General features: G+C 43.1%; 1 protein-coding gene across 1 annotated transcript in view; it reads left to right on the top strand.

Moving 5' to 3' along the window:
* Nucleotides 1–16,603, top strand: part of LOC136864208 (uncharacterized) — a 644,576-nt gene that overhangs the window by 393,722 nt on the left and 234,251 nt on the right. The window lies entirely within an intron of this gene.

Raw genomic sequence — 16,603 nt, 5'->3', positions numbered from 1 at the left:
GGCATGCTAGTGAGCACGCTGAATGATTGCCTAGCAGTGAAAACAGGGTATTATTCTGTGAAAAGTAAATATGTCCTACTCACTGTTTTGCTGTGTAAATCGTGTGCAAAGGATAATTAGAATAGGTGTAGAAGTTTCACAACGAACATTATGAAGTGTGCTGTTTCCTTACGGTACAAGCAACTTGTCGGCGGAGTAAATTTGGGTAATTTGGGTATACTTCTGTGTACGATCTGGAGATAAAAATGGATATTACAATCATTTTAATGAAAGCATAATTTTAGACACTCTTAGGTAACTATTCGGCAGAGAAAACTACATCTAAATTTGTTTAGCTATTTCCCAAATTTCCAGTCTATATATTGAATTTCATTTTTCTCCTGTAACATTGTTTAATTTTACCAAAGATAATTTAATTTTGCTTCTCTAATATTACATTGAACTTTAGAAAATGTTTATGCTTTATATGTCGTGGTTATATTGGAAAAGTCTGTGTATGGAAGTTTTGGTCGCAGGATTTATTTCTTCAGGCTTAATGTTATACATTTTGGTACAAAATATAATTCTTATAATACAATATATCTATGAGTATCAACTATGTACAATTAAAAGAACACACGGTGCTTATATGAACATGTGCTGTATTATCTACTAAATTCCAATTGTTCAACAAAACTGCAAAGGAAATAAAGAAAAAAAAAGAATTTTAAATTTTCAAAAGCATTAATTATTTTCATGGACTTAAAATTATATCTCCAATACATTTTAGAAATATATTTTCAATTATTCAAGAAACATTCCCAGAAAATTTCATGAAGCTCTATACATTAGATACAAGGATTTATTCCCGGACTTTTCTCTCAGAGCTTTATGATGCTTATACAGTGAAATAAGAGATATAACGAAGTCGTCGTGGAATTACTGCCAACGACAGCGATAATTGCGACATGTAACAGTCGAATAGGAACAAGTAGACAGAATCAACTCTAAGTACAAAGATAATGCAGTGCAATGCCGACGAATTACGTAGGATAGTTAAGGCGGAAACGGAACATAAACAAGAATTCTCCGATGCAGTTTTTGAGTGATTCTTTCTCGAAATTGTACTGACAGTTTCGAAGAGATCGATGTTATATCAAGAAAAGGAACTGCAGCATACCCCCTATTCTTAGTAAACCCATATAACTACTTCAGTACTCAAAAGGATAAACTCGTTCACTTTTTCTATGTTTATACCTCCATGATACATATACATACTGACATGAAAACAGATTTCTATGGAAAGATATTCTTCTTTGCAACAATTAAGAATTGAAATGAAAAACGTTCCTTGGACATTGAATACATGACTTCATTGCGCAACGTGTCGTAAACAAAGTGGCCCCTGTTCATACACCAAAATGGCTACGTGGTTATTAAGCATCTTAATAATGTATGTGCCACCCTACTCATGGACAGTGGCTTCACAACGCCTTCTCATGCTTCTGACAAGGCGTCGCACTTTCAGATGTGGCAAACGACCCCACCCTTCCAATAGGGCGTCTTCAAGGGCTTGTAGTGTTTTGGAGTGGTGATTTTCTCGCTGTGATACGTTGTTTTTGCTGGACCCAGAATTGTTCGATCGGATTCAAGTTGTATTTTGGATGGTCACTCAATTCGTTGCACGTGGTGCTCTTACAGGAAACTCCAAACAATGTTGACATCATGCGCTCTAGCATTGGCATGCATGAATATTGCGATTTTTCCAAGTTGCGTCATGTGGGGAATCACTAATATGTCGTCAGTGTACTATCGAACAGTTAGGGATATATTGTAAATGATCGGCATATTAGTTTTCGTGTCAAGAGTGCCTGTCCACACCATCACATCTCCATAAGTAAGTGAAGATTGCACAGCTATCGGATGAAATCGTTCTCTACGTCTTCTTCAGACTCGCAGACGACCATGCGAAATGGGATTCATACGATGCCAGTGCAGATGATCTCTAGCGGACTGCAGGCTCCTGCCGCGATGTTGTCTGTCAATTACATGTACTTGAGCGGGTCGTCGGGTTCTTAAATTGGCCTCTCGAAGCCTGTTCCTGACTGGTCACAAACTCGTACACCAGAAGCCTGATGTAGGTCCACCTGTAGTTCTCGTGCTGTAACTTGGTGGTTTTGTAGAGCTTGCAGACGCACACAACGATACTACCTGGGGTTGTTTCTCTTTGGCGGCTCGTGTCAAAGCACTTGGCAACACTTCCAGTCTCCTGGAAGCGTTTCCAAAGATACCAAATCGTATCCTGTAAAATTCCTAGCATTCCGGCACCGTACCTCCGCGGGTAGGTTTCTTGAAGCAGTTTAAGTGCACGAGTGGCTTCATTCGACGACAACTGCTTCCTCCGTCGCTTACCTCTGCCCGCAGGATCGACTATGACTCGTAAGCACTACGCTACGCTCCACACTGACCAACCTTCGCACGTACATTGCCACACCTTTCAACTCACACGAACACCTTCCAAACATCCGGATGACATGTACACTGCAGTTAGAACATCTAAATACATGGCCACCTTTATCTCTTGTTTTTTGTTTTCGAGCAGTGTTTATAACTCCCTTTCCTCTCCTTGAGCTACCTGTGATTAGATATCTACCCATCCTTAACACCTACACGCTAAGGTCACGCCGCCCACCTCTGCGTGATGCCACGAGAGGATTTAACCCCCTTGAAAGATTAAAAGGATCAGTAGGAAGCAGCAACAAGGGTGCACCTACATAGCATCTTCTCAGGTATGAAACTTGCACGTGGATTCCAGCAACCACGCACAACCTGGACTTCCCTGAATAGAATTAGAACAGGCCATGATAGAAGCAAGAACATGCTGCATAAATGAAACTAGTTAACGACTGTCATGTTCATCTATAGAACTCCACGTCAGAATATTCGCCAGTTTGTCAACGAAAGAGCTATATGAAGATGTCAACTCATCTGGTGACTCCTGAAACTGTGAGATAGATTGACAACCTTGTTATTATGTTATAATGAACCAAAATACTGGCTCGTTCACTTTTGTTTTTGTTATATATATATACCGTTTTCGTATATATTTGTAATTATTGTGAATTACAAGAAGATTATATCCTACTAGCATTAATATCCATTCTTCCAACGGCATTTTGCAACAGAATGTATATTTTCTCCATCAATTTAGCAGGGCTCAATTCACACGTTAATTATTGCAGTTGAAATTACATTTTTTTCTCCAGAAGCATGCGGCAGTATTGTGAAGTACAATAAATCTCAATCAAATCAAGATAAAACGAGGGCGATTTCCTTGCCCAAATTACAGTGAAATTGTCCTTGTTCCCGACTAACATACTGTAGTTCTTCTGACAACCAGCATGGCGCTGTGACTGAAGAATCACGAAACCCGTTGTTAATGTATTTCCCTTATTATCTGTTCTCGTTGTTCATGTATTTCCCTCACTATCTGTTCCGTCAGGAAAATGAAATGACTCTTTTGTTCTTCTTGTAATCCCACCTTGAATTGACCTTGAAGTGATACGCACTGTGTGTCCATTATTATCCGTCGCATGACGAATATATGCCAAGCAAAAACGACCGAAAAGTACAATTCCTACAGCTTTTCTTATGTAGAATTACTCGATATACCTATTATTAACGGATCTGTTTAAGAATAGCTGTTTTTATTCTCTATAAACCCCACCCTATAATACAACCCTGAATGGGTAAATTCCAAATAGGAAGTTTGGGTGACTTATGCTCAACCGTTTTTCAGTTTTATAAACACAAATAGAAAGACAGATACAAAAAGTGAAAACCTTCAGACCAACAATTTTACGTATGGAAGGAATAATATTCAAGAAATTTTGCCGAAATAACAAATGTACAATTACGTGACCCTTACCCTTTTTGGCTAGATTACTTGGCACCATTCAGCTTATCCGTTACGAATTGTAGTCTCATGACACTTTGATTAAAAATCAATTCTTCGTAAATACACCGCCTGACAAAAAAGTTAAGCGCCCAGAAGGAGTGATCCAATGTTATCCCATTTCAGTATACATGCATAGCATTGATGTGTGAGTAAATGATTAGATTTACAAGGATCTGGAACATGTAGAACGCCCACCTGACTGCATTCGTGATGGCACCGCCCTGTTGTTAAGTTGTTACCAGTCAACTGCTGTGAGACAGGCAGTTAAGCAGGACGTGCAGATAGAAACGTGCTGTTACGTGCTCAAGCGACCGTGGGCCTTGTCGCAGCCCCTTCAGTATTACCTGAGTGGGGATGACTAAGCTAGCTCGGGGAACTTCCCAGCCGCCCGAGGACATGCCATGGCCCTTCCTCTATTGATCCCTTCATCTAGTTTCTCCATGCGCTTTCTGGAAGATACGACGGGAAGGTTCGATCTCCAGCCGAACCCTGAATATTCTAGTGGCCCAACATCGAGGTATAAATACAAGGCTCCTGCGAGTGAGCTGTTGTTGTGGTGTGGGAGAGACCAGTGAGTGTGTAACTGGAGACGACAGAACGAAGGACTGTGCTGTGCGATTCTGTGGACTGATAATCGCCGTGAACCAGCGACTAAGCGCGCTATCGTGAGTGCGAGGATAAATGGACCTGTGTTAATGTTCGCTGTCGTATCGTCCTGCTGTTGAATACTGTTGAGCTGTTTAGTTGTTCACTCAATGGGACTGTGTGAAGTACTGGACTGTATGTGGAGTCGAACCAACGGACAGTCGTCGTGTGTTGTATAGCCAGAGTTCAAATCCAGCTGTCTAATGACGGCGGCTATAGGAGATGGCTGGACTTTGGGAAAGTGAAAGTAAGGACTATAGCCGTTCCGCAGGTAGCAACCGGCCGGGCTCCCGCACGTGTGTACAGAAGAAAGATTTGTAAATAGACTGGCAATTAGTGTGGCCATTCATAACTGGTTAGAATTGTTTGTGTTTAAATATGTGTGTATTTATTGGGCCACCCCGAAATAAATTAGAGTAATGAAACGGATGGAGTTTTTTTCCGAACAGTACAGTACGAATCACCCGCGATGCCTCGCGGAGGCGTTAGACAGTCTATCCACCAACTGACAGCATTTGACAGAGACCGCATTGTGGGACTGAATAAGGCTGGTTAGTCGTATCGTGCAATTGCCAGGCGTGTGGTCCATTCAGAACTCACAGTGACCCATTGTTGGTCTCATTGGGTACATGAGGGCACCCATTCACGTCGTGCAGGTTGGGATCGACCAAGAAACACCACCCCGAGGGAGGACAGTCGTATGGTGCGCCAAGCATTGCGGGATCCCATAACTTCGGCACTCGCCGTCCCCAAACATGTACTGGAGACTCTACAACATTCTGTGAGTTCCCGCATAGTGTCTCGACGGCTCGCAACTGCCATATTGGCGTCCTACCGCCCCATGCGTCGGTTGCCATTGACACCAGAACATCAGTGCCTGCGTTTGGAGTGGTGCCTTTGCCCGGAAGGATGGACAAAGGTTGACTGGCGTTGCATCATGTTCAGTGATGAGTCCCTTCTCTCCATAACCTCCGGTGATCTTCGTGTACGGGTTTGGTGGCGTCGGGGTTAGATGGCAGATCCTGCCCATATTGTGGAAAGGCACACAGGCGCAATCCCTGGCATCATGGTGTGGGGGCCATAGGATATGCGTTTAGATCACCTCTAATAGTGCTTCGGCAGACTTTGACGGCACAACGTCCACACACAGCACGTGTATCTATGGACTGCCTAGAGCATGTTGAGGTCCTCTCGCGGCCAGCAAGATCCCCGGACCTCTCCATCATTGAACATGTGTTGTATGACATTGGAAGGGGACTCCGTCCCAGTACCAACCTGCGGGATCTGGAGCGACAGCTGCAACAACTGTGGACGAACTTGCTTCAGGAGTGGATCCAAAGGCTGTTTGACACAAATCCGAACCGCATTGCGGCCGAGGGAGGGGGGGGGGTTGGGGGTTGCGACACCGTACTGACCTGGAGCCAACATTCCACTTGTAACTGCCAACGTCCTTGTCTCTTTCATCTCATATTTAACTCAGTTCAATAAAGGCACATGGTCTTTCAGCATATGTAGTTTCATTCACTTTCAATCACTCCTTTTGGATGCTTAATTTTTTGTCATGCAGTTTATCTCGTTATTATCCGTCGCACGATTCATATGTATATGACATAAACGGTCGAAAATTATAGTACCTACAACGTTTCAAGTGTTTGCTAGTGATTTAACGTCGCACTAACACACCGAAAGTTTTCGGCGATGCAAGGATGGGGAAGGGCTAAGATTGGGAAGGCGTTGGCATTACTTAAGGTAGAGCCCCCAGCATTTGCCTGCTATGAAAATGAGGTACGACGGATAACTATCCCCAGGACTTTTGGCGGTGGGATTCGAACTCACCATCTCCCAAATGCAAGCTCGCAGCTACGTGACCCTATCCGCACCTTCAACTCGCTCAATAGACCTAATATTCACGGATACATTTCAGAATAATTGGTTTAATGTCACTCTAAACCCCTACTCCGTGCGACGACGTTGAGGACACACGCATCCTATAACACATCTATGAATGTGTAGATTACAAACACGGAGTTTGAGTGACTTACGGTATGTCCAGCTGTATTCAAATTTTAGAAACACGAACAGACAGACAAATTACCAAAATTTTAAAATCTTCAGGTGATCTGTATTGGAACCTTTCCCACCGTCTCCCATGACTCATGGGACCATGTGACAATAAATCAACCCTTTCGGGTAACGAACACATGGGACCATGCTCCACGGAAGCCGATAGTCAAGGGATCTTTTTGGCCTGTGCCGATTTCTCCTCATTGGGATTGTATATTTAATCCACTCACATGAGAGGTTATCGGCCATACGGCTCAGCTAGATCAAAGCTACTCTCCCGTTCCTGAGGTCTGAACACGGACTCCTCAGGGCCGAAGACCGTTCGCGGCATATAGAGGCTATCAAACATAAACTATCTTAAAGGCCTACAATGAACGGAAGAGGATTCTGGATGCATGTTTTTCGGTATAGATAGGCACGAAATAGTTTAGAACAATTTTCTATTCACTCGGTGGAATATACAAAATTTACATACACTCTTGATACTTATTACACAATTGATATAAGCAATCACTTATTTCAGCAGCGGAAAAATCCGTGCTGCCATTGACATCAGCTGTTACCTCCACGTTCCACAGACAAAATCTATGTGGACGGCAACGTTAGCTGGTACTGTCTCTAATCAAAAAAAATTCCTTTTTGACACAGACGTTAATAACCATATCCCTCTCTACCAAAACAGAGAATAACCGAGAGGTTGTTAATATGATCTCACCTTTTCACATACTATCACTTTAAATTGCCTGTGTCCTACATTGCTTACATAACTACTACATTGGTTTGGATGAATGCTACACAGATTGTTTTGTGTATTATCGAGATTGTTTTGTGCGTGCTATCATCCGATTTACCATAAACCACTGAGTACGACATACACAATAAAATGACCCTACCATATTCACAAAAACAAACAAGCCATGTTTCCCCCAATGCGAGTATTCCATGGGACTGAATCCCGTATTATACGTTAAAATCTATTTACACAAAAGAAAAATGTCCGCTTTTTGAATGGTCGGCTAACTTAAAGTATCAGTAAAGTGAATATCAAACAGGATTAATCCGAACATATCAGAAATCCATCACTAAATCACAGAAAAGAAAAATAAATGGACTCAAGTCTTCCATAAAATTAAACACAGACTTGAACAACGAACTATCACTTGCAATCACTACCAGTGGATTTTCACGAAGTCTAGATTCAAAACGACATCGATTACAAGTAAACAAAAAAACACATCCTGGAAAAGAAATATCAAACACATGTATCAATAAATACAATGGCTGTAGTTAATCCGTTGTAACCCGCTATCTTAGCGAGCTGTTGATCCCTGCTGTGCTCACACGAGATTTGAACCTGAGACTCTGGTCGTCTCCATCCAGGGCGCTGGAATGCAAAACCCTAACTAAGCTAATCATGTCTCGTACAGTAGTTACTCTCTACATTGTTTTCCGGATCAAGGCTAATGGACAGTGTGTAGTAGTTACATAAATTTTGTGTCTTATTCCACACAGTAGAACGCAACATTCTACCAGAAACGTTTTCTTAACAAGGCGAGTTCTCTTTCAGCTCTGGCCATAAATCCTGACCCCAGTCCATCCCCCTCTCGCACCACGGCGAGACTAATTCACCACATTCACAGGCGGCCTTCACGGAGTCAATAGCATCATTCAATTTAGCTAATGCAGGGTCACCTGCTCAAATTAGCTCAATACGATAATTATTTATTTATTTTTATTACTCAGCCAGATTATATCAAAAACTCCCTCATTATACTAGCAGTTGGGATTTAACCCTTACATTTCCAATCGTATCCTCATTCACACTTCCAATCGACTTTCCTCGAAAGACAACGTCTCCTAATTCCACCCGTGAGGGTATAGATTGTGCACCTGGCATAACATTAACTTGCCATTTAAAATAGATCGGCATGAAATCATCGATCAAAATATGAAAGGGAAATAATAATAATAATAATAATAATAATAATAATAATAATAATAATAATAATAATAATAATAATAATAATAATAATAATAAAAATCAAAATTAATTTAAATTATTAATCCTGCCAAACCACTAACAGACCTTCTACGTGTAACCTCACTAGTGTAGTGGAGGACAGGGGTTCAAACCTCGGCACTTCATTCCTTGAACCTCTTCAGTTACAGCCAAAACTTATATTACCATGCAACAAACTCTATCTTTACGAACATAGTGCTGATTCTAGCCCAAGCCTTTCCTTTTATACGGGCACTTGTTGATGACTCTGTCACCTCGCTAACCCCTGCGTAACTTAGGCAATTGCTCAGATGAGATCTACATCATTACTCTACATAGCATTCTACTCCTTTTCCCCCTCAATTCCTTCTCAGCACTAAATAAATAAAATATGATAACATGCAAATATAGCCACTAAAAGGGGTCCCATATTCTATACACTAACATAGGATCACTCCCTTCCCATATCTAATTAATTAAAACCAAAATGAATAAAAGGTTTCCCGACCATTCTTAGGCGGATTTAGCCTATTTAATCATGTTATTTATAACCCTATCCTTCATTACCGTTATTTACAAAGGTAAATACTAGCATTGGAATAGAAACATAACTTTGTACTCAACGGTTGGTGTCTTCGGCCCCATCCGGAGGTTCCGGAGGCCTACCCATGTTGGATTACTCCATGGCGCCGGATCCTGGAGTCCTGGAGTTCAGAAGTTCCATATCTTGTCTCGCGTAATCCATTTTAGTAGCACACGGATCACTGAAATTAGATTGTAATTTACACAATTTATCGATTTCTTGCTCACGTGTCACCATTCACTCCTACTACTTCTTCGTCTACCCACTGACAGTTAAATCGAGATGATTATACCGGCTACTTTCAGCTAGTCTACCCCAATTGCACTGTTACGCCGGGCATTCCCAGCATCCGCATGATGCAGAATTTTCTATCCCTCTCTTCTGTATGTTTTAATAGTTCAGGAACACTTGTCACTGCCTGTTAATCAGTTAATAATCTGACCTGCGCTTTGTTCAGAAAACCGCGTAGATTTATACAGTTCTTTGCCTCTACCCTACCTATCTCGAAAAGGTCTTCGAATACTGTGATTCTGTCCCTCTCACTAGTTCATTCTTACGGCTAGAGCGTTCTCCTACAGAAGTTCTGCGTACAATCATGTACTCGTTGCTATACAAAATCCTACTTCATATTTCACGAAGTCTTAGTCTACTTTGCAACCGATATCTTAAGTACGTCTCATTACCATAATCTTCTGTTGCCTATCACAAATTATAAGCGAAAGAACTGAAAAATTTCACTCCCGCTTTGTTCACATAGTATACAAAGGAGCGGTAATTCGATAGCGAACCGGCCGTCGTTTCCCGCCGAAAGCTCCTCACCGAATGCTGCAGCTCCTTAGGAAGTGCAAAAACTTATACTGGACCCGGCAGTAGGGGCGGCTAACGAGTTCATCCCCCTCTCTTATTTCGACTGCTCCTGGATAAACCAGCCTGTCGAAATTAGCAATACGCTAGACTGTGTGACTTGGTTATGCACAAGTGCGCTATGTCATGCGGAGTTGAATATGTTCGGCGGATCCGCAGTAATTAATTAATCAGCTTGGAGGGGAAGTAGGGAATCCCCGAAGTCATCTGGCTTTTCACTAGGCGTACGTACGCTAACGCAGTTATATAAGTTGTTTATCAACGCCTTTCGCTTGGAGAGTATTTTCTATCCGAACTCCTGACTTTATAATTCCACCAGAATTCAGCACACTGCTCTGACGGGTGCAGTTTTGTTAATCAAGCCTTATTTACGCCGAAAATACATTAAATTTGGCCCGATCGCTTTGGCATCGCTGTACGCTGGCATTTGTTTTCCAATGTGGAGTCGCTAAATAGTGTTCTTCTGCTGCTTCTTCTATGACGTGTGCCTAGTTCGGGGATTCTTTAAGCCACCCAGTGGGCGGGTGAGGCGCCTCTCTGGCGGGCGTCCTATTGCACAACCTGATCTTACTCCCAACATCCACACAAAGAAAGCTTACTGCCTGCTTCCTTACCAAGCATATCACTTGAAATAAATATTAATTGTGCCGATACGGTCAAAGTATTACGAATAATTGTCAAGAAGTAGCTACACGAAATAATTGTAATGAGTTGTAATGAGTCCTATTCAAAGTATAAAGATGTATCCTGTTCCATATATATTACCATGACATCGTTATGATTCAGCAATAGTTTTTTCCAGATATAAATAACATCCATGTAATCGGATATACTTCACATTCAACAATGTTTCACACAACAATTATTTGGAATAATATGCCACTTCCTACAGTCCTTCTGATATAAGTATAATTCATATAATAAACTATACGCACTATATAGGTATACACTGGCCGAAAAGATATCCAAACACCAAGAAGGGGTTGTGCTAAATTAACGAACATTGGTAGGCGTATTTATACATCTGAAGGATGACGTTGATTCACATTTCCAGCAAATCGCATTAGCGGCCCCTTGACGTTGCACATCAGGTTTGCTTTAAATACGGACTGTACTGTGCGAGAACGTCAGTTACCTGTGCGATTGGACGGAGTGACTGTGAGTGGGTCAGGAATGCCTTTACGACGACGAAGAGGCCAGTATCAACAGCTCACTGCGGTTGCACGAGGCCGTATAATAGGCCATGTGAAAGTGAATCATCTTTCCGCGCTATTGCAGAACGACTTGGCAGGAATGTCTCCACTGTGCATGTGTGCTGTCAGCAGTGGTCATTAGAAGGTACGCTCGCAAGAAAACCGGACTACGGGCGTCCCCGTGGCACCACCGAGAGGGAGGACCGCCGTATTCGGCGTATGGCTGTGGCGCAGCTGACTGTGTCTGCAGCAGCAATTCGAGGGGTAGGTGACACCACAGTGACGCAAAGAACAGTTGGAAATAGGTTACTTGAAACACTGCTCCAGGTCAGACACACTGCGGCGTGCATTCCACTTACCCCAAGCCACCGCCGTCTATGAATACAGTGGTGTCAAGTGAGAGCTCATTGGAGGATGGAGTGAAGGTCCATTGTATTTTCCGATGAAAGCCGGTTCTGCCTTGGTGCCAGAGATGCCCGTGTGCTGGTTAGGAGGAGGCCAGGTGAACGCCTGCATTCCACCTTTCTGCGGCGTCGACGCACTGGACCTACACCGGGAGTTCTGATCTGGGGAACAGTTTCCTATGACATCAGGAGCACTCTCATGGTTATCCCACGCACTCTCACTGCAGATTTGTATGTCCGTCTGGTGATTCAATCTGTTGTGCTGCCATTCATTAACAGCATTCGGAGGGGGGGGTTTCCAACAGGATGATGCACGCCCCAATGCTGCTGTTGTAAACCAACGTGCTCTACAGAGTGTCGACATGTTGCCTTGGCCTCCTCTGTCCCACGATCTGTCCCCAGTCGAGCACGTATGGGACATAATTGGACGAAAACTCCAGTGTCATCCACAAACGGCATTAACCGTCCCAGTATTAACCGACCAAGTGCAACAGGCATGGAACTTCATCCCACACGCTGACATCCGGCACCTGTACGACACAATTCATGCACGTCTGCATGCCTGTATTCAACAGTCAGGCGATTACAACGATTTATAATTGACCAGCATGGCACATTTGCGATGGCTTTACTCGCGCGGATATTAACCTGTAGTCGTGTACCTTTAATCAATTAAATATGTTACCTCGATAAATATATTGCCAAAATTTCCGTATTCTACATTCTTTATATGATGGTGTTTGGATATTCCTTTTCCGCCAGTATATAAATACAGTGTGATTCAGCAACCCCTTCCAATACCGTTTACTGCAGCCCAACTAACGTGCACATGGTTATAGGGGTGCTATTCCCCTGCAGGCGTACTGTATAGTAGTAATGTTCAGTGAGCACATTTTGCACACGATTCTGAACCGTAGCGAAATGTTATCATCCGTTCGCAAAACATGACGCCATGAAATCCTGTAATAATCCTTTTACCATGTAATTGTGTTAATGTGTCGTGCCTCGTGACCAGGTGTAACGAAGAGGGGAATGCAGTAACAATGCAGTAACAATGCAATAATTAATGTCTTAAACACCGAACCGGATGACGTATGTACTCTGCTCTCGCCGTACTACCAGCATGTTTCCAGCAGTGTAGCGTAGCGGATGTGGTTACGCGTTCGCCCAGCAATCGACGGAATGTGCCAGCGGCGGTTCGAATTCTGCATCGTTCAAATATATTTGAATCGGTATTATGTTTGAATACGTGAACACAGGCTCACGTTTCCCACATTCAAACAGTATAATGATGCTGTTATTCATCTTGTGCCCTGTGCATACTCCGCTGGTTAGGGCCTGAATGAACTGTAATCTCTGCTGTCATTCGGCATGTTTTCCACAGAGAAATACGTTGATATGCTCCTCATTTGTGGGGAAGCAAGACAAAACGCGTGTGAAGAACTACGTCTGTACCAAGAACGGTATCTCGACAGGCGACACCCGGCTGCTACGACATTTTGCCGTGTTGAAAGTCGCTTAAGGACAACAGGCGTGATTTCCAGCCAGCCTCCAGTCCGCGATAGGCCTGTTACATCGGGTTAAACAGAAGAGGCCGTTCCGGTGGCAGCTCGTAATAATCAACACATCAGTACAAGGGCAATTGCACGACAGGTTAACACCAGCCAGCCGTCCGTCTGGTGAATACTGCATGAACATAAATTTCACCCCTACCATGTTTAGCTACACCAAGAGCTCCGTGGGCGGGATTTCGAAGCTCGAATGGAGTTCTGTCAGTGGCTATTAGGCAGACTGTACAATGATGCAGCATTCGTATCGCATATCTTGTTCTTGGACGAATCGCGCTTCCACAAAAATTGGAATGTCAATCACCACAAAATGCACTCTCAGAGTCCGGACAATCCTCACTGTGTACGACAGGCGGCCCATCAAGTACGATGGGGAGTGAATGTTTGGTGTGGAATCTTGGGGGATCGCCTGATTGGACCTTATTTCTTTGAGGGCCATTGGACGGGCCCAAGCTACCTGCACTTTCTGCGTCAAGAACTCCCACTGCTGCTGGAGGATGTGCCCTTGCACGATCGTTTGACGATGTGGCTGCAACAGGGTGGAGCTCCACCACATTTGACTTTGCCCGCTCGTAACCATCTGAACGAGGAACTGCCGGGGAAATGGATAGGACGAAGAGGCCCTGTTTCTCAGCCCGCCAGATCACCAGATTTAATGCCCTTAAACTTCTTCTTGTGGGAACATGTGAACAACGTCGTTTACACTCAAGCGCCCGGAAACCCCAACCAGCTCCGGCAACTCATCACGGACGCCTGCCGAGCAATTACATCTGGAATGGTTCAGCGCGCAAGACGATCTATTGGACCCCGGGCCTGAATATGCATGAACCAAAACGGTTATAACATCGAGCATTTGCTGCGATAAATCATTGTCACGACAGCTGTGTTCCTATTATTTCCGGTCTGTATGTGTCCGGCCTGCTAACTAATTGGCCCTTCTTAGGACTACAAAGACATTCATTCACACTCAGTTTTCATCAAAACGGATATTGAACTTACATTGCGGCGGTACGTACTAAACAACAATTTCAAAAATGGGTAATCTTCGCCCTGGACTCGAACCTCCCACCTGACAGGCAAGCCCACTACCGCCACGCCTTTACAAACTACACTACGGTTCCGTACGGTACACTGGGCAGCTTATAATAAGTAATAGGTTTTCTGCGGTCACAATATCAATTTAGTGTTTCGCCGGCGTGTCAGTTTTATATTATCTAGAAGGCACACGTATGTCTTCCAGTGTTTAATACGAGTATAACATTACGGTGTTCTATCATGGTGAGGCGATAAATACCGAGATATCTGGTTGTGTTGTCTGGGCATACCGGCAGAGCAGATGTTTTCAGGACGGAATGAATATTGTGGGTTGCATAAAACTACATTGGAAGGGGCGGGGGGCTGAATCACGCTGTATATATTTTGCAAATACGAATCTTGTACATTTGTTCTTGTATCATTATATCAAAATAATTTTGGAAACACTATTGAAGAACAGTGGCATTCATTTCATATTTGCGAATCGTCAGTTTATTCGTACTGTACCCGGGTGGAAAGGGGAAAAAGGTAACGTTAGGGTGTAGATGCTGGGTGACTCTGAGATGGGGAAGAGACAAGCTGGGCAATGTTACGTGTGTTCGTCTTCCAGGAGGTGTAGTTTGTGATGCCACGCACTCTTAGATCCCTCCTACTTGATTAGCGTTTTATCGGGAACGGAGTACGTATTTTCTATGATTAAATATTCTGGCTATACTGGCTATACTATAATTAACTGAAATTTTATTGTGAGGAAAAGTTGTACGATTTAGTTTATTATGTTTGATCTGGGTTCACTTAGGGTGTTTATTATGATTCGTTTATTTACAGTGTCATTATTTTTATAGTTACTGCGAGTCAAACAATAATCCTATAATAAATATGAGTGGCCATTTCAAAGAATACAGCAAATAAAATAAAATAGAAATACACAATAGGTATATTTTTCTTTCTTTCTTTCTTTCTTTCTTTCTTTCTTTCTTTCTTTCTTTCTTAATCTGCTTACCCTCCAGGGTTGGTTTTTCCCTCGGACTCAGCAAGGGATCCCACCTCTACCGCCTCAAGGGCAGTGTCCTGGAGCTTGAGACTTTGGGTCGGGGGATACCACTGGGGAGAATGACCAGTACCTCGCCCAGGCGGCCTCACCTGCTATGCTGAACAGGGGGCTTGTGAGGGGATGGGAAGACTGGAAGGGATAGACGAGGAAGGGGGAAGGAAGCGGCCGTGGCCTTAAGCAATGTACCGTCCCAGCATTTGCTTGGAGGTGAAGTGGGGAACCACGGAAAACCACTTCGAGGCTGGCTGAGGAGGGAATCCGACCCCCTCTACTCAGTTGACCTAACGAGGCTGAGTGGACCCGTTCCAGCCCTCTTACCACTTTTCAAATTTCGTGGCAGAGCCGGGAATCGAACCCGGGTCTCCGGGGGTGGCAGCTAATCACACTAACCACTACACCACAGAGGCGGACAGGTATATCTTTCATTTCTATTATTTTTCTCTGAAGAGGCTATTTATATTTTTGTGGGTAGGAAGCATTCATTTTATTTCCTTTTTCTTAAAAATGCACTCCTTTGTTCATTATGGCATTACGAGAATATCTTATTTTTGTTTATCAGAACTCACAAGTCACCTGTCATTATTCTTTATTTCTTTGTATTTTGAGAAATATTCTTCACTTGCAAGTCTTTGTAAACCTGAGCATTGTCCCTGTATTTTATTTTTATACGTCGTTTTATGTCATTTAATTTCTCTCCCATGTCTCATAATTATATTAATTATGGTATGATATTTCAGTAAAAGGGTATGGCTTATCGCCGTACTAAAATTTTAGTGAACGGTACCTTGTTTCATCTTATTTTGTCGCGTTCAGATTTGATATCCGTGTATAATTTAGTGTTCAAATATTAATTCTTCTTTTGACAGTGCTCGGGAAAGTATTGACATAGTGTAATTCAATAGAGACTGATGACGAATATAAGGCTCATACTTTCTTAAAATGGTGATATTTGATAAGGAGTCATGGTTGGGACCGCTAACATTTCAACACACAGGGATTACAAACAAAGAAACAAGAGAATTTGACACTCAATGAGTTGACATGTTTATCTTCGCTCTCACCGTCTTTCCTTCCTCTTCAGTAGTGTGCATGTGCATGTGTTTGCTCTGACCAGCGACAGAGAGTGTAAGCGGGTACTGGGCGATTCTGAAGGCTGTATAGATTTCCATGCCTGAAATGAATATTTCTGGCAATTAGTTATTAATGAACAGCCTCTACGGTGTGGGGGTAGCGTGACTGCCGTTTACCTGGAGGCCA

This window comes from Anabrus simplex, chromosome 2 (assembly GCF_040414725.1).
Source record: "Anabrus simplex isolate iqAnaSimp1 chromosome 2, ASM4041472v1, whole genome shotgun sequence".
NCBI lineage: Eukaryota > Metazoa > Arthropoda > Insecta > Orthoptera > Tettigoniidae > Anabrus > Anabrus simplex.
Note: the sequence above shows the minus strand (reverse complement) of the source record. Positions and strands in the feature narration are given on the sequence as shown.